Here is an 18,752-nt window from a genome sequence, read left to right on the forward strand (position 1 = left end):
GTCAATCAACAAATACATTATATAAATGTCATACATAGTATAATACGTACAATAAAAAACAGTATACCAATGAGTATCATACATAAAAAAGAGTAATATAATATTATTCATGTAATAAAAGGTAATAGGTGCTATGAAAAATCAGGGAAGGGTAGAAAACATGGGAGGAGTGTTTCTATTTGAAAAAGGTTGTTAGGGAAGGTCCCATTAAAAAGGTAATTATATCAATAACTTGAGGTAGGAGTGAGCTACTTAGTAACCTGGAGGAAAGTTTCCGGGCAGAGGGAACAGCAGGTGCTAAGGTCCTGAGGCAGGAGAGTGTTGGATGTGGTTACTGAGCTAGCTGAGAGGCCAGTATCTTTTCACTTGAGACCTAGAGTAGAAGACAAGGTCAATGAAGGAAGAGGGGGAAGCTCAGGTGGGTTCCTGGAGACCAGTGAAGATTTTGGCTTTTACCTTGCGTGACACGAGACCACTGCAAGGTTGTCAGCTGAGGGACATACTCTGACTATAACTGTCATAGGAGTCACTCTGGCTGCAGCATTGCGAATAGTCTTCAGGAAGCAAGGGAATAAGCTGGAGGACTGATTAAGGTGATGTTTCCAGAGATGATGACTGCTATAGAGATGGAGAGGAAACTGCCATAGGATCTTTTTTTTTTTTTTTTTTTTTTACTGCACTGGGCCTTTGTTGCTGCCCGTGGGCTCTCTCTAGCATGCGATCTTCTCATTTCAGTGGTTTCTCTTGTGGAGCACAGGCTGCAGGGCATGTGGGCTTCAGTAGCTGTGGTGCGCAGGCCTACTTGCCCTGCAATGGGATCCTGCCCTCCCACCACCACCTGCTTTGGAACTCATGTCCCCTGCATTGCAAGGCAGGCCTTCAACCACTGGACTACCAGGGAAACCTGCAATGGGAATTATTTTGAAGTCTCACTTGCTGTACTCTTACTGCACCTTGGCACTGTTCTGGGGACCTTCCCATATTCCTCATTATTTATTCTGACAGCAACCCAGTCAGCTTCTCCCAAGTAACAGTTTTTTGCAGTGCTGGCATTTTAGGAAGCAACCCCTTCCCTCCACCACCTAATCTTAAATAGCTCCCATCTCCCAGTCACAACAAATAAACAGAGGTGCTAGCTTAGAACAGAGTGCTTACTATGTTAACACAACTTCCAGAATTTCCCCTTCCCCTGACCTCCAAGTTCTGGGGCCAATTCTAGCTCTGTCCACAAGTCACCTCCTTTGTGAAAGCAGCTGCATCCGTGCTAAGTCACCTGAGTCATGTCCAACTCTTTGTGACCCTATAGACTGTAGCCCACCAGGATCCTCTATCTGGGGATTTCCCAGGTGAGAATACTAGAGTGGGTTGCCATTCCCTTTTCCAGGGGATCTTCCCAACCCAGGGATCGAACCCAGGTCTCCCATATTGCAGGTGGATTCTTTACCGTCTGAGCTACCAGGGAAGCCCAGAGAAGGGTAGGAGTCCATCTCAACTCAGAAGGCTCATCTTGGAGGGACTCTTGTTTATATGTTCATCCCTTTAACACTGGACTGCAGATCCCACGGGAGCAAACTCCTTGTCTAACTGGTCTCCACAGGGTCCCCAGAGCCTGAGCCATAGTAGGAGCTTAAGAAATGTTCATTCATTCATTCAGAAATGTCCATCAAGTAACTGGTGTTGGCTAGCAAGGGAGAGGGTTGGGGGTCACTGTGTAAAGCATAGACCTAGCCCTTATGGGTGGAGAAGGCAATGGCAACCCACTCCAGTATTCTTGCCTGGAGAATCCCAGGGATGGAGGAGCCTGGTGGGCTGCCGTCTATGGGGTCACACAGAGTTGGACACAACTGACGCGACTTAGCAGCAGCAGCAGCAGCCCTTATGGGAGTTTCCCAGATGGTGTTAGTGGTAAAGAATCTGCCCGACAATGAAGGAGACATGAGAGATGCAGGTTCAATCCCTGGGTTGGGAAGATCCCCTAGAGTAGGAGATGGCTACCCACTCCAGTATTCTTGCCTGGAGAATCCCGTGGACAAAGGAGCCTGGTGGGCTACAGTCCATAGGATCACAATGAGTCAGACAAGACTGAAGCCATCTAGCATGCACACAGCCCTCTAGGGGAGTGGAATTCCAGAGCTTTACACATAGGTTGAAGCGAAAAGCAAAGGAGAAAAGGAAAGATAGAGACACCTGAATGTAGAGTTCCAAAGAATAGCAAGGAGAGATAAGAAAGCCTTCCTCAGCAATCAATGCAAAGAAATAGAGGAAAACAACAGAATGGGAAAGACTAGAAATCTCTTCAAGAAAATTAGAGATACCAAGGGAACATTTCATGCAAAGATGGGCTCGATAAAGGACAGAAATGATATGGATCTAACAGAAGCAGAAGATATTAAGAAGAGGTGACAAGAATACACAGAAGAACTGTACAAAAAAGATCTTCACAACCCAGATAATCACGATGTATGGTCACTCATCTAGAGCCAGACATCCTGGAATGTGAAGTCAAGTGGGCCTTAGAAAGCATCTCTACGAACAAAGCTAGTGGAGGTGATGGAATTCCAGTTGAGCTATTTCAAATCCTGAAAGATGATGCTGTGAAAGTGCTGCACTCAATATGCCAGCAAATTTGGAAAACTCAGCAGTGGCCACAGGACTGGAAAAGTTCAGTTTTCATTCCAATCCCAAAGAAAGGCAATGCCAAAGAATGCTCAAACTACCGCACAATTGCACTCATCTCACATGCTAGTACGGAGAAGGCAATGGCACCCCACGCCGGTACTCTTGCCTGGAAAATCCCATGGACAGAGGGGCCTGGTGGGCTGCAGTCCATGGGGTCTCTAGGAGTCAGACATGACTGAGCAACTTCACTTTATTTTTTTACTTTCGTGCATTGGAGAAGGAAATGGCAACCGACTCCAGTGTTCTTGCCCTTGCCTGGAGAATCCCAGGGATGGGGGAGCCTGGTGGGCTGCCGTCTATAGGGTCAAACAGAGTCAGACACGACTGAAGCGACTTAGCAGCAGCAGCAGCAGCAGCACACACTAGTAAAGTAATGCTCAAAATTCTCCAAGCCAGGCTTCAGCAATACATGAACCGTGAACTTCCTGATGTTCAAGCTGGTTTTAGAAAAGGCAGAGGAACCAGAGATCAAATTGCCAACATCCACTGGATCATGGAAAAAGCAAGAGAATTCCAGAAAAACATTTATTTCGGCTTTATTGACTATGCCAAATCCTTTGACTGTGTGGATCACAATAAACTGTGGAAAATTCTGAAAGAGATGGAAACACCAGACCACCTGACCTGCCTCTTGAGAAACCAATATTCAGGTCAGGAAGCAACAGTTAGAACTGGACATGGAACAACAGACTGGTTCCAAATAGGAAAAGGAATATGTCAAGGCTGTATATTGTCTCCCTGCTTATTTAACTTATATGCAGAGTACATCATGAAAACCGCTGGGCTGGAAGAAGCACAAGCTGGAATCAAGATTGCCAGGAGAAATATCAATAACCTCAGATATGCAGATGACACCACCCTTATGGCAGAAAGTGAAGAGGAACTAAAAAGCCTCCTGATGAAAGTGAAAGAGGAGAGTGAAAAAGTTGGCTTAAAGCTCAACATTCAGAAAACTAAGATCATGGCATCAGGTCCCATCACTTCATGGCAAATAGATGGGGAAACAGTGGAAACAGTGTCAGACTTTATTTTTTGGGGCTCCAAAATCACTGCAGATGGATTGCAGCCATGAAATTAAACAATGCTTACTCCTTGGAAGAAAAGTTATGACCACCTAGTTAGCATATTGAAAAGCAGAGACATTATTTTGCCAACAAAGGTCCGTCTAGTCAAGGCTATGGTTTTTCCTGTGGTCATGTATGAATGTGAGAGTTGGACTGTGAAGAAAGCTGAGCGCCAAAGAATTGATGCTTTTGAACTGTGGTGTTGGAGAAGACTCTTGAGAGTCCCTTGGACTGCAAGGAGATCCAACCAGTCCATTCTGAAGGAGATCAGCCCTGGGATTTCTTTGGAAGGAATGATGCTAAAGATAAAACTCCAGTACTTTGGCCACCTCATGCGAAGAGTTGACTCATTGGAAAAGACTCTGATGCTGGGAGGGATTGGGGGCAGGAGGAGAAGGGGACGACAGAGGATGAGATGGCTGGATGGCATCACCAACTCAATGGACGTGAGTCTGAGTGAACTCCGGGAGTTGGTGATGGACAGGGAGGCCTGGTGTGCTGCGATTCATGGAGTCGCAAAGAGTCAGACACGACTGAGCGACTAAACTGAACTGAACACATAGGTTGACCATTTGTCATGAAGCCAGAGGAGGTGCTGGCTTGATACACCTGACAGCTACTTGGTTCATTCTTATTTCTTTCAGCTCAGAGCCCCCCACCCCCACCCCCATAGAGGCACAGGACCTGTAGGGGAAGCCAAGGGAGAAGTAAGCTACAGTCAAAATAACTGGCTATTTGTCCTCACCCCTTGACTGTCTCCCAGACACACCTTGGTTGTGCCTTTTCAGGCCCCTCCTTGCTGCCTCATAGTCTTCTTTTTTGAATTTTAAAAATTTATTTATTTATATTTTTATTTTTTGGCCACACCATGTAGTATGTGGGATTAGTTCACCTACCAGGGATCGACCCTGCTCCCCTGCATTGGAAGCACAGGGTCTTAACCACTGAACCACCAGGGAAGCTTCTTAACAAGCTTAGGAGGGAGTGGGGGAAATGAAGAGATTCAAGAAAGTTCTTCCCATCGAAAATGGGAACAGCAAGGAGAGGGATAAATTAGGCATTTGGGATTAACGTATACACACTACTATATAGAAAATAGAAAATCAGCAAGGACCTACTATAGAGCCCAGGGAACTCTGCTCAATATTTGTAACAACCTATATGGGAAAAGAATCTGAAAAAGAAGGAATGTACGTGTATGTGTAATTGAACCACTAGCTGAATCACAACATCGTAAGTCCAGCTATACTTCAATGTAAAATAAAAATTAAGTTAAAAAATAAAATGGGAACAGAGCTGGAAGGACTTTCCTTTACCAAGAATCTTAAACTTTCTGTGGGTAACCCCTCTTAGGTCTCTGAAATTCCCATCTTCCCCATCTTACCAGTTGCTTTCTTTTTTCTTTTTTGGCTGCACTGGCTCATGGTTGCTAAGTGCGGACTCTCTCGAGTTCGGGTGAGCAGGGCCTTCTCTCCAGTTGTGGTGCGAGGACGTCTCATTGCGGTGGCTTCTCTTGTTGCAGAACACAGACTCTAGGTCTCAGGCTCAGTAGTTGTGGCACGTGGGTTTAGTTACCCAGTGGCATGTAGAATCTTAGTTTTCTGGGCCAGGAATCCAACCCGTGTCCTCTGCATTGGCAGGTGGGTTCTTAACCACTGGACCACCAGGGAAGTCCCATCAGTTGCTTATGTTTGATTTAAGGATTCAGATGGATACTATTTACACACCACTGTCCTGACCTGTGCTTCTCCAGACTAGTCTAGCTGCTTCCAAAAACAAAAACAAACAAACAAACAAAAAAAAACAAAAAGTGAAAGAATATAGACATTTGCCAGACGAAATGCACTTATCTTATTATCAGAGGCTGACCTTCCAGTCACTGCTTTGGAATTTTCCCTATGTCTCTCCCTAACTTCACCTGTGTTCATTTTTATTTTTCCCACTGTGGAATGTGTTCAAGTAGATTTTCCATGTTTCAAAGTTCTCACTATTAAATGCTTGACCTTTAACCGATAGAATAAGTTATGTTGAGTCCTCTGGAATATGTTGAAAGCAGTTTCATGTGAAAGGCATGAGCATTTGCAAAAACCCCGATGATCTGGAAGAGAAGTGGCATCCACACTTGACATAGGAGCCAAGATTATCAGAGGAAAGTGCATATGTTTTTGAAACATGAATTTCATGTTTCTCTTAACACTTTCACTTTTCACTCTGAAAGGTTTCTGTTCATTTTGGAACTTCCATCACCCATGTGCGATAGTCTAGACCAGGGGACCCCAACCTTTTTGGCACCAGGGACCGGTTTCATGGAAGACCATTTTTCCATGGATGGTGAAATGCCGGGGGAGTGGCTATAGGATGATTCAACCGCATTGCATATATTATGTACTTTATTTCTATTATTACATAAGTTCTACCTCAGATCACCAGAAGTTCCCTAGTCTAGACCATATGAAGCCATCAGCAATAACTAAGGAAAGTCAGATCCCCAAGTCAGGACACCCTCTGTCACAGCTCCTGTGTCTCAGGATTCCACAAGGACAAAGAGGACGAGAACTGAAGATTCTTCACCTGATGATGTTTGGGAAGAACCTCCCAGACAGAGGGCTTAACAAGTGCAAAGGCCTGAGGCATGCTTGGCACAGTCAAAAGGTAGTGACCATACGTATAGGGCCTTGGGAAGCTCTAGGGTAAGGACTTCAGATTTCATTCAAAGTGCAATCAGAAGCCACTTGGAAAGTGCTGAGTAGGATAGGGATCTACATTTCCAAAGGATTATTCTAGCTGTTCTGTGGTCACAGCGTGAATAGGGTTGGGTTTGGGAGGGCAGGATGGAGTGCAAGCAGAGAAACCTGTTAGGCGGATATTGGTGGAAACATGGAGCTGCTGAAAAAAGGGGAGATTGTATATACATATCATGGATAGGAACACAGCAGACAAGATTACAGCATCTTTTGACATCTCCTCCATGGATTCCACTGGATGACTATCTCGTCATTTACTTGTCTCTATTCATATATATATATGTGTATGTGCTGCATGCCTGATAACTCACTTCAGTCATGCCCAACTCTACGTGACCCCATGGACTATAGTCTACCAGGCTCTTCTGTCCATGGGATTCTCCAGGCAAGAATACTGGAGGGGGTTGCCATGCCCTCCTCCAGGGGATTTTCCTGACCCATGGATTGAACCCACAACCTGGATCTCTTATGTGTTCTACATTGGCAGATGGTGCCATTACCGCTAGTGCCACTTGGGAAGCCCATATATATATGGAGTGGGATGCCTTTCCCTTCTCCAGGGGATCTTCCCAACCCAGGGATTAAACCCAAGTCTCCCGCATTGCAGGTAGATTCTTTACCATCTGAGCCACCAGGGAAGTCCCGGAGGTCTATATACTTCTATATAAATATCAGAATCTGTAGATATACATCTCTAAATGTCTATACATCTCTGCTGCTGCTGCTAAGTCACTTCAGTCGTGTCTAACTCTGTGTGTCCCCACAGACGGCAGCCCACCGGGCTCCGCTGTCCCTGGGATTCTCCAGGCAAGAATACTGGAGTGGGTTGCCATTTCCTTCTCCAATGCATGAAAGTGAAAAGTGAAAGTGAAGTCACTCAATAAGTGTCCTACATGTCTATATTCTTTTTTTTTAATTTTATTTTATTTTTAAACTTTACATAATTGTATTAGTTTTGCCAAATATCAAAATGAATCCGCCACAGGCATACATGTGTTCCCCATCCTGAACCCTCCTCCCTCCTCCCTCCCCACACCATCCCTCTGGGTCGTCCCAGTGCACCAGCCCCAAGCATCCAGTATCGCGCATCGAACCTGGACTGGCAACTCGTTTCTTACATGATATTCTACATGTTTCAATGTCACTCTCCCAAATCTTCCCACCCTCTCCCTCTCCCACAGAGTCCATAAGACTGTTCTATACATCAGTGTCTCTTTTGCTGTCTCGTACACCAGGTTATTGTTACCATCTTTCTAAATTCCATATATATGCGTTAGTGTACTGTATTGGTGTTTTTCCTTCTGGCTTACTTCACTCTGTATAATAGGCTCCAGTTTCATCCACCTCATTAGAACTGATTCAAATGTATTCTTTTTAATGGCTGAGTAATACTCCATTGTGTATATGTACCACTGCTTTCTTATCCATTCATCTGCTGATGGACATCTAGGTTGCTTCCATGTCCTGGCTATTATAAACAGTGCTGCGATGAACATTGGGGTACACGTGTCTCTTTCCCTTCTGGTTTCCTCAGTGTGTATGCCCAGCAGTGGGATTGCTGGATCATAAGGCAGTTCTATTTCCAGTTTTTTAAGGAATCTCCACACTGTTCTCCATAGTGGCTGTACTAGTTTGCATTCCCACCAACAGTGTAAGAGGGTTCCCTTTTCTCCACACCCTCTCCAGCATTTATTATTTGTAGACTTTTGGATCGAAGCCATTCTGACTGGTGTGAAATGGTACCTCATAGTGGTTTTGATTTGCATTTCTCTGATAATGAGTGATGTTGAGCATCTTTTCATGTGTTTGTTAGCCATCTGTATGTCTTCTTTGGAGAACTGTCTATTTAGTTCTTTGGCCCATTTTTTGATTGGGTCATTTATTTTTCTGGAGTTGAGCTGTAGGAGTTGCTTGTATATTTTTGAGATTAGTTGTTTGTCAGTTGCTTCATTTGCTATTATTTTCTCCCATTCTGAAGGCTGTCTTTTCACCTTGCTAATAGTTTCCTTTGATGTGCAGAAGATTTTAAGGTTAATTAGGTCCCATTTGTTTATTTTTGCTTTTATTTCCAATATTCTGGGAGGTGGGTCATAGAGGATCCTGCTGTGATGTATGTCAGAGAGTGTTTTGCCTATGTTCTCCTCTAGGAGTTTTATAGTTTCTGGTCTTACGTTTAGATCTTTAATCCATTTTGAGTTTATTTTTGTGTATGGTGTTAGAAAGTGGTCTAGTTTCATTCTTTTACACGTGGTTGACCAGATTTCCCAGCACCACTTGTTAAAGAGATTGTCTTTAATCCATTGTATATTCTTGCCTCCTTTGTCAAAGATAAGGTGTCCATATGTGCGTGGATTTATCTCTGGGCTTTCTATTTTATTCCACTGATTTTATGTATTTGTTACCAATTTTGTACCTTTAAGAACCCAATCTTCAGGACCCATTTTTCACTAGGGAGCAAGAATACTGGCTTGACTGCTCTCTCTCCCTTTAGACTCTCCTTTTTCTCCACCAGGTCGCCTGTGTCTCCTCCCTAACCCCTCTACTCTACCCAACTCTGTGAATTTCTGTGTGTTCCAGACGGTGGAGAACACTTAGGGAACTGATTACTGGCTGGATCTGTCTCCCTCCTTTTCATTCCCCCCTTTTATCCTTCTGGCCACCTCTGTCACCTTCCTCCTTCTTTTCTTCTCTGTATAACTCCGTGAACATCTCTGAGTGGTCCAGTTGTGGAGTGCACATAAGGAAGTGACTACTGGCTACCCCACTCTCTCCATTATTGATTCACCTCATCCCATTTGGGTCACCTCTAACTCCCTCCTCCCTCTTCTCTTCTCCATGTAACCCTGTGAACCTCTCTGAGTGACCCTCATCGTAGAGAAACTTTTCATCTTTAATGTAGATGTTTTATCAATGGTGCTGTATAGAAGGAGAAGTTTTGAAACTACTGTAAAAATAAGACCGATAACCGGAAGCAGGAGACTTAAGTCCAAACCCTGACTCCAGGGAACTCCTGACTCCAAGGAACATTAATTGACAGGAGCTCATCAAATGCCTCCATACCGCCACTGAAACCGAGCACCACACAAGGGCCAATAAGTTCCAGGGCAAGACATACCAAGCAAATTCTCCAGCAACAAAGGAACACAGCCCTGAGCTTCAAGATACAGGCTGCCCAAAGTCACCCCAAAACTATAGACATCTCATAACTCACTACTGGACATTTCATTGCACTCCAGAGAGAAGAAATACAGCTCCACCCACCAGAACACCGACACAAGCTTCCCTAACCAGGAAACCTTGACAAGCCACCTGTACAAACCCACACACAGCGAGGAAACGCCACAATAAAGAGAACTCCACAAACTGCCAGAATACAGAAAGGACACCCCAAACTCAGCAATTTAAACAAGATGAAGAGACAGAGGAATACTCAGCAGATAAAGGAACAGGATAAATGCCCACCAAACCAAACAAAAGAGGAAGACATAGGGAATCTACCTGATAAAGAATTCCGAATAATTATAGTGAAATTGATCCAAAATCTTGAAACTAAAATGGAATCACAGATAAATAGCCTGGAGACAAGGATTGAGAAGATGCAAGAAAGGTTTAACAAGGACCTAGAAGAAATAAAAAAGAGTCAATATATAATGAATAATGCAATAAATGAAATTAAAAACACTCTGGAGGCAACAAATAGTAGAATAACAGAGGCAGAAGATAGGATTAGTGAATTAGAAGATAGAATGGTAGAAATAAATGAATCAGAGAGGATAAAAGAAAAACGAATTAAAAGAAATGAGGACAATCTCAGAGACCTCCAGGACAATATTAAACGCTACAACATTCGAATAATAGGGGTTCCAGAAGAAGAAGACAAAAAGAAAGACCATGAGAAAATACTTGAGGAGATAATAGTGGAAAACTTCCCTAAAATGGGGAAGGAAATAATCACCCAAGTCCAAGAAACCCAGAGAGTCCCAAACAGGATAAACCCAAGGAGAAACACCCCAAGATACATATTAATCAAATTAACAAAGATCAAACACAAAGAACAAATATTAAAAGCAGCAAGGGAAAAACAACAAATAACACACAAGGGAATTCCCATAAGGATAACAGCTGATCTTTCAATAGAAACTCTTCAAGCCAGGAGGGAATGGTAAGACATACTTAAAATGATGAAAGAAAATAACCTACAGCCCAGATTATTGTACCCAGCAAGGATCTCATTCAAGTATGAAGGAGAAATCAAAAGCTTTTCAGACAAGCAAAAGCTGAGAGAATTCTGCACCACCTACATGTCTATATTCTTAAAGAGATGTGAATACCAGACCACCTGACCTGCCAGTTGAGAAATCTGTATCCTGGTCAGGAAGCAACAGTTAGAACTGGACAAAGAACAGACTGGTTCCAAATAGGGAAAGGAGTACAGCAAGGCTGTCTATTGTCACCCTGTTTATTTAACTTCTATGAAGAGTACATCATGAGAAATACTGGGCTGGATGAAGCACAAGTTGGCATCAAGACTGTCTGGAGAAATATCAATAACCTCCAATATGCAGATGATACCACCTTTATGGCAGAAAAAGAAGAAGAGCTAAAGAGCCTCTTGATGAAAGTGGAAGAAGAGAGTGAAAAAGTTGGCTTAAAGCTCAACATTCAGAAAACTAAGATCATGGCATCTGGTCCCATCACTTCATGGCAAAAAGATGGGGAAACAGTGGAAACAGTGTCAGACTTTATTTTTGGGGGCTCCAAAATCACTGCAGATGGTGACTGCAGCCATGAAATTAAAAGATGCTTGCTCCTTGGAAAAAAGTTATGACTAACCTAGACAGAATATTAAAAAGCAGAGACATTACTTTGCCAACAAAGATCCGTCTAGTCAAATCTATGGTTTTTCCAGCAGTCATGTATGGATGTGATGGTTGGACTATAAAGGAAGCTGAGCACCAAAGAATTGATGCTTTTGAACTGTGGTGTTGGAGAAGACTCTTGAGAATCCCTTGGACAGCAAGGAGATCAAACAGGTCCATCCTAAAGGAAATCAGTCTTGAATATTCATTGGAAAGACTGATGCTGAAGCTGAAACTCCAATACTTTGGCCACCTGATGCAAAGAACTGACTCATTTGAAAAGACCCTGATGCTGGGAAAGACTGAAGGCAGGAGGAGAAGGGGATGACAGAGGATGAGATGGTTGGATGGCATCACAGACTCAAAGGACATGAGTTTGAGTAAACTCTGGGAGTTGATGATGGACAGGGAGGTCTGGCGTGCTGCAGTCCTTGGGGTCACAAAGAGTCAAATACAACTGAGTGACTGAACTGAACTGAAATGTCTATATGCATAGAGCTATTTTGGAAGAACCAAGGGGATGTGTTGCTGGATTAGGAACTTCCCTGCAGGTCCAGTGATTAAGAGTCTGTGCTTCCAATGCAAGGGGGTGCAGGTTCGATCCCTGGCTGGGGAACTAAGATCCCAAATGCTGTGTGGAGTGGCTATAAATAAATAAAAGAAGATGGTCCATATGTCTCATTAAGAGCTTTAATTCCGATTAAAAAAAAAAAATTAACACAGTCCTTGGAGCCCAGAGAAAATGAAAACAAGCTGTCTAACAGGAAACTGATTTTCCCCAAGTCCTAACCAAAGGAGTCATGAAGTAAGACTCAAAGAAGAAGAAAGAATACCTTCTGGCCTGAGAGGCTGGCACATTTCCATTTCCAGTGACTACTGCAAAGCAGGTCCTTCAGGCTGCTCCAGAAAAGAGGTGAAAGCGTGATTCCAAATGGGGACTCAGCCAAGTTTGCTGAGTTTACCAGGCCAAGGGAGTTCTTGTTCAGGCCTCCATGGCGTGATTGCCTCAACCATCCCCACCCACCCATGGGTCTGTGGAAATCAGGTGAATGGTACCCAGATGTGCCTTAAGTGATCATCCAAAGTTCAACGTCTCTACCTCCTCTCCAGCACCCAGGAGAGAGGAGAGAAGAAGATGTGGCCACAGTCCAAGATTCTCACCATGAAAAGGACTAAGTAAATAGTGAGAAAGTCACCTGATGGGATCCACAGAAGAGATGTTGAAAGATGCTGTAATCTTGTTTCCTGTATTCCTCTTTTAATAGGGAGAATGTATTCAGTTATTGCTTGCAGTGTTAAAATGTATCATCTTTGGAAATTCCCTGGAAGTCCGGTGATTGAGACTCCACACTTTCAGTGCAGGGGGTATGTGTTTGATCCCTGGTCAGGGAACTAGGATTCCACATGCTGCGTGATGTGGCAAAAAAAAAAAAAAAAAGAAACAAAGCCTTACCATCTTTGTTTACCCATCCATGATCTGGCTCCCCTTGAGAATCTTCGCTCCACAAGGTCAGGGTCTTTGTCAGATTTATTCAGTATCATAACCTGGCACCCTGAGGATGCTCCATAAAGATATACAGAATAAATACATGAAGGATCATAGTGTATGTAAATGTCCATTCCAAATGTCCATCCATGTGCAGAACCCTCCAGTTCAAGCCTTCTCTTTCCCGCAGCCTAGAAAGGAAGATTTCCACTGGCACAATTGGACATGGAATTAGGTCTTCTACAAACTGGTTTTGACCCACACAAAAGCCTAGAATGGGATGGGCCAGGAGCGAAGAGACTGAACAGGGCAATCACAGCATACCCCTGCCCCCCCGACACAAGAGTCAGGGGCTAGAATTAGATGAGGAACCTCAAGGCTAACACTCAAGTTTCTCTGGCTGGATGTTCCTCAATAGACTGAATGAAAATATGTTATGAAGCATATTTTCTATATTCAAGGAAAAATCAGAAGACTATATTACTCACTGAAGCTAATTTAAGAAGATGAAGACTAGGACTTCCCTGGTGGTCCAGTGGCTAAGACTCCTCACTCCCAGTGCTGGGGACCCAGATTCAATCCCTGCTCAGGAAACTAGATCCCATGTGCCACAACTAAAGATCCTGCATGCTGCAACTAAGGCCCAGTGCAGCCAAATAAATAAGTATTTTTTAGGAAAGGAAGATGAAGCCATAAAATCTGTTTGTTTGATTTTTTAAGATCTTGATTACTTTTTATTGGTTACAAATTTTCATGGCAATTTTCCATTAGCAGAAAATTAAATCTGCATGCAAAGAATGATTATTTGCTATGATTACTGATTTTAAACATAATACATTGCTATTTATTAGGAACTTACATAACTATTCCTAAATTAAAAAAAATTTTTTTCCTAAATATTTTTATTAAACTGCATTGTGGTTGGATTAAATCACTATTCTGAAAGTGACCACAGAAACTGTGAATAATATCAGATGAAGGACACATTTTTAAGAAATTGGTAATATTATTTCGCAGTATTTTCCTCATGTAAAATTGCCAGGTAAGCACTTTTTTCATGATTTCCTTCAGAACTGAAAGCTTTCATGGAGACGTTGAATTTGACATACATTTTGAAAAGAAATAGAAGAAAACAATAGAATGGGAAAGACTAGAGATCTCTTCAAGAAAATTCAAGATACTAAAGGAACATTTCATGTGAAGATGGGCACAATAAAGGACAGAAATGGTACGGACCTAACAGAAGCAGAGGGTATTAAAAAGAGGTGGCAAGAATACACAGAAGAACTTATACAAAAAAATATCTTCGTGACCCAGATAACCACGATGGTGTGATCACCCACCTAGAGCATCCTGGAATGCAAAGTCAAGTGGGCCTTAGGAAGCATCACTACAAGCAACGCTATTGGAGATGATGAAATTCCAGTTGAGCTATTTCAAATCCTGAAAGATAACGCTGTGAAAGTGCTGCACTCAATATGCCAGCAAATTTGGAAAACTCAGCAGTGGCCACAGGACTGGAAAAGGTCAGTTTTCATTCCAATCCCAAAGAAAAGCAATGCCAAAGAATGCTCAAAGTACTGCACAATTGCATTCATCTCACACATTAGCAAAGTAATGCCCAAAATTCTACAAGCCAGGCTTCAACAGTATGTGAACCGTGAACTTTCAGATGTTCAAGCTGGATTTAGAAAAAGCAGAGGAACTAAAGATCAAATTGCCAACATCTGTTGGATTATCAAGAAAGCAAGGGAGTTCCAGAAAAACATCTACTTCTGCTTTGACTACGCCAAAGCCTTTACTGTGTGGATCACAACAAACTGTGGAAAATTCTGAAAGAGATGGGAATACCAGACCACCTTACCTGCCTCCTGAGAAATCTGTATGCAGGTCAAGAAGCAACAGTTAGAACTGGACATGGAACAACAGACTGGTTCAGAATCGGGAAAGGAGTATGTCAAGGCTGTATATTGTCACCCTAACTATTTAACTTATACGCAGAGTGCATCATGTGAAATGTTGGGCTGGATGAAGCACAAGCTGGAATCAAGATTCAGAAATATCAATAACCTCATATATGCAGATGACACCACCCTTATGACAGAAAACAGAGTAAAGAGCCTCTTGATGAAAGTGAAAGAAGAGAGTGAAAAAGCTGGCTTAAAACTCAACATTCAGAAAACGAAGATCATGGCATCAGGTCCCATCACTTCATGGCAAATAGATGGGGAAACAGTGGAAACAGTGTCAGACTTTATTTTTGGGGGCTCCAAAATCACTGCAGATGGTGACTGCAGCCATGAAATTAAAAGATGCTTGCTCTTTGGAAGAAAAGCTATGACCAACTTAGACAGCATGTTAAAAAGCAGAGACATTACTTTGCTAACAAAGGTCCATCTAGTCAAGGCTATGGTTTTTCCAGTAGTCATGTATGGATCGGAGAAGGCAATGGCACCCCACTCCAGTTCTCTTGCCTGGAAAATCCCATGGATGGAGGGGCCTGGTGGGCTGCAGCCCATGGGGTCGCTAAGAGTCGGACACGACTGAGCGACTTCACTTTCACTTCTCACTTTCATGCATTGGAGAAGGAAATGGCAACCCACTCCAGTATTCTTGCCTGGAGAATCCCAAGGACGGGGGAGCCTGGCGGGCTGCTGTCTATGGGGTCGCACAGAGTCCGACACGACTGAAGTGACTTAGCAGCAGCAGCAGCATGTATGGATGTGAGACTTGGACTATAAAGAAAGTTTAGCAGCGAAGAATTGATGCTTTTGAACTGTGGTGTTGGAAAAGACTCTTGAGAGTCCCTTCTACTACAAGGAGATCCAACCAGTCCATCCTAAAAGAAATCAGTCTTGAATATTCATTGGAAAGGCTGATGCTGAAGCTGAAACTCCTATACTTTGGCCACCTGATGTGAAGAACTGACTCAGTGGAGAAGACCCTGATCCTGGGAAAGATTGAAGGCAGGAGGAGAAGGGGACGACAGAGGATGAGATGGTTGGATGGCATCACTGTCTCAATGGACATGAGTTTGAGCAAGCTCCGGGAGTTGGTGAAGGACAGGGAGGCCTGGCATGCAGCAGTCCATGGGGTCGCAAAGAGTCGGACACGACTGAGCAACTAAACTGAGCTGACTCGAAGAAAGGCAAATACATATAAAAGAAATGAAAGGTGGGTGGATATTTGTTGTGATGTGACCTTGTGGAGCTGACATTCTCAAGGGGAGCCAGATCATGGATGGGTAAACAAAGATGATAAGTTTTTATTTTTTGCCACGCCACGCTATGCAGCTAGTGGGATCCTAGTTCTCCTGACCAGGGATCAAACCTGTGCCCTCTGCACTGGAAGCATGGAGTCTCAACCACTGGACCGCCAGGGAATTTCCAAGAGGCATGCACTGAAGCCTAGGAAGATACAAGGCTTATTTGGTTAGAAAAATTGTGAATAGGAGAATGGGATGAAATTTTATCAGTGACTTTTTCATAAAGTCACCAATTTTCTGATAAATTGGTGCATATACCCATTTCTGCAAATCCAATAAACTGCTTATTTGGCACACTGGTTTTTGGCAAATTGGTTTTGGATGAATCAGACCATTTCTGGGATCACTTGACATAGACATTTGTTATTAGTTCACATGTCATTCCCTGCAAAAGGCCTTCCCCAGGCAGCCAACAATTCAATAAACCTTCCTCCCACTCTTTGCCCAGCTACAGATTATTTTACTCTGCTTTCTTCATAGTCTAAGAAAAAACCATTCTGATTTATTTTTTAAGTATTTCTTTATTTATTTGGCTGTGTTGGGTCTCAGTTGTGGCACATGGGTCTTCGTTGCATCATAAGGGATCTTTTGTTATGGACTCTCTAGTTGTGGCTCAGGGGCTTAGTTGCTCTGAGGCCTGTGGGATCTTAGTTCCCTGATCAAGAATAAAACTGCATCCCTTGTATGGATGGTGGATTCCATCCAAGGTGGATTCTTAACCACTGGACCACCAGGGAAGTCCCTTATTCTGATTATTAATTTTTTTACTTTTTTATCTTCTGTCTTCCCCCATTTCCACGAGGTTCCTTGAAAGCAGGGAGTCTTCTCCTTGTGTTGGCACATGGCAGGCACTCAGGAAATGTGTCACATGAACACAAATGTCCCTTACAGCTCAATGATCTCTACCACTGTAGGCTCACGGCAAACAGAGGACACAGGCCACTTTCTTGTGCTTTCTGTACGACATTCAGTCACTCAACACCATCCACAATGTGGAGATTCACTGTCTACAAGGGTTTTAAGACAGTCTTAATCCTTATTAGCTGAGTGCTTCTGGTGAAAGAGGTATTCTGACAAGAAGCCTCATTTAACCCAAGATTTAGACCAGCCCTACAAGTCATCCAAGATTTCCTATGGTTTCCCTTCTAGACTGTTTTTAACAGGGCAAGAAATGGTGACCAGATGAGGTGACTTTCCACCTTCTGGCTTGATTTGGCTCCTTATGTATTTGCAAAGTTCATTCTTCAGAAACCAGGCTTCCAAGGAAAAGGACCAAATTTCATGAAAAACAGTCTCTAGTGTATTCAACACCGCACATGTTGAAGGAGTGGGCTAGATGGTGTGAAAGATGGAGAGAAATCTTCTAAAATTTATTTTTATATTAAAATTTTTTTTTATTTTTGCAGAGCAATCTTATTTTCACACACGCAGATTTCCCTTCCCTTTTTTATACAGTCTCCTGTGAGCACAGTAAAAGGCCTCCAGGAGGCTGCCCTTTGCTTGAAAACCTTCCCCCATCACATTACCCCATGTCCTTGTTGGTGGTTACAATTCAAAATACTGCCCAGATTCTCCACCCCATGGCCGTTTTTTTCCCCACTCACAGCGCTAATCACATTGTGAAAGGAAGTCCTTGGTGTGCCTTCAGCAAGCTCCAGAGCAGTACTTGGTTCTTGCCCATCGGTTCTGGGAAGAAAGAAGCGGCTCAATAAACACTTACGGAGAGATTCAGAATTGAGGGTTCAGAATTTGTCTGTCTATATTATGTCTTTATTGGGCATTTCTTTTGGCAATATCGGACAACCTAAATCTTTCATTTATTTTTATTAGCGATCTTTTTACTTATGTAGTCAAGATTGTTTTGGTTTTGATTTTAAATTTTTTAGGATGCCAGGAAAGAGTTTGATGGAGGGGTTCCTTAGAAGGAGGGAAAGGACACTCTGGATAAAGCTGTCCGGCTCTGCTCTTTTTTTTCCGTTTGGCACGACTGCGTTCGTGTAGGCTTCTTCCAGGATAACCTCGCCAGATGCTCCTCAACGCCCCGTGACCCTCCACTAACCCTGGGCCAGCAGGACCCGCCCTTCCAGGAGCCCGCGCCAGGCGGCGGCGGAAGGATCCAAGCTGCAAGTACGAACCACACTTAACTCCCACACTGATTGGCTGTCTGGGAGCTGGTCTCACATCAGCTCAGTCGGCCTCACTTAGAAAGGCGGGCCTTGAGCTCCAACCAATCGCAAGGCGTTCCGTTGCATCGAGGCCACGCCTCTCAGCCAATTGTAAAAGGGATTCAGAAAAAGGCGTGCCCAATTGGCGCTGGGCAGGGGGGCGGGGTCATCTTGACCGCTAAGGCGGAGTGCTGTCACCTTGACAACCTGTCTCAGGCCGGTCACCCTGCACCAACTGTTTGTCTCCCCCAGTCCCGAAATATTCAACGTTAACCTCACTGAGTCACAGCCTCGAGTAAAGGAAGGATTTGCTTCTAAACTGTCTGGGACACGCTTATTCTTTCACGAGACGTGCAGATGCTTATAGAGGGCTCCTAATATTTGCGAGACTCAATGCACTTGGGGAATCAGAGGGAACCCGACCAGGTCGGGAGGGAAGAAAGTGAACAAATTCATCAGGTAACTCAAGTTAGTGAGAAATGTCCAAATA

The sequence above is a fragment of the Bos taurus genome, chromosome 17, assembly GCF_002263795.3.
Source record: "Bos taurus isolate L1 Dominette 01449 registration number 42190680 breed Hereford chromosome 17, ARS-UCD2.0, whole genome shotgun sequence".
In the NCBI taxonomy this organism is placed as follows: Eukaryota; Metazoa; Chordata; class Mammalia; order Artiodactyla; family Bovidae; genus Bos; species Bos taurus.